This window comes from Tachypleus tridentatus, chromosome 4 (genome assembly GCF_004210375.1).
Source record: "Tachypleus tridentatus isolate NWPU-2018 chromosome 4, ASM421037v1, whole genome shotgun sequence".
Taxonomy (NCBI): Eukaryota; Metazoa; Arthropoda; class Merostomata; order Xiphosura; family Limulidae; genus Tachypleus; species Tachypleus tridentatus.
In genome coordinates this window covers 40,578,911-40,580,259 of record NC_134828.1, presented here as the reverse complement: position 1 = coordinate 40,580,259, position 1,349 = coordinate 40,578,911, and positions in this window count along the sequence as shown.

Sequence of the window (1,349 nt, the reverse complement as noted above, 5' to 3'; positions counted from 1 at the left end):
TAAAAGGGCAAGCATGTTTGGTGCGACGGTGATTCGAACCCATAGCCCTCGGATTACGAGTCAAGTGCCTTAATCTTCTGGCTATGCCGGGCAGGAATAAGAAAGAAGTAACTGGCTGTTTAGTCAATTGCGATTTGAAAACCTAAGTAAAACTTTCGAAAAAAAAAAAGATGAATAAGAGGTCTGGAATTATAAAATAAATTGTATTTCTCTAAAAATAAGATAAATTATAATTATAATAAAAATTAAGTTAAAAAAGAAAGTACCTTCGATTTGTTTGTTTGTTTTGAATTAAGCACAAAGCTACACGATGGGCTATTTGTGCTCTGCCCACCAGAGGTATCGAAACTTGGTTTTTAGTGTGGAAGTCTGCAGATATACCACTGTGCCCCTTGGGGCACTACATTGGATAAACTTTAATTAATTTTATTTATTTTCGAGTATCTTTAGTACATTAATTTGTAAATGGAATGCATAGTTTATATATTTTATGTTTGTTTGGATTGTTTTGGAATTTCGCACAAAGCTACTCAAGGGCTATCTGTGCTAGCCGTCCCTAATTTAGAAGTGTAAGACTAGAGGGAAGGCAGCTAGTCATCACAACCCAACGCCAACTCTTGGGCTACTCTTTTACCAACGAATAGTGGGATTGACCGTCACATTATACACCCCCACGGCTGGGAGGGCGAGCATGTTTAGCGCGACGCGGGCGCGAACCCGCGACCCTCGGATTACGAGTCGCACGCCTTACCCGCTAGGCCATGCCGGGCCTTTATGTTTGTATATTTGGAAAATGTATGTATTTCATGTACATAAATTGAACTTGAATGTTTTGTTACAGATCCTTTATAAATTTATATACTGAAGAATGACGTTTGAATTTATGAGACCGGTTGAAGGAATGAATGAAAGAGAATAATAAATGGAATATTCTGACATTTCTTTTCCAGTGCTTTGTTTATTATAAATAGCATGTATTCACCTCAGTAAACTGAATATTTTAACAAGATGAATATGTAGCACGAAAGTTCGAAAAGACGTTGCTGGTATTGCGCCTGAGTGTCTAATATTTTTAGTGATGTCATTGTAGTAAATCATTTTACAATAAAAATATCATACCGTGTTTCTCCGAAAATAAGACAGGGCTTATATTAATTTTCACTCCAAAATATGACACTAGGGCTTATTTTCGGGGGGATGTCTTATTTTGATATATTAAAAAAAATGAAGTTACAAAGTAAAACTATTAAACTAACCATTTAAAATAAACTATTATTAAACTATTAAACTAACTGATTAATACTTAAACAAACTAATTAACTAACTATTAAACTAATTAATAAATTATT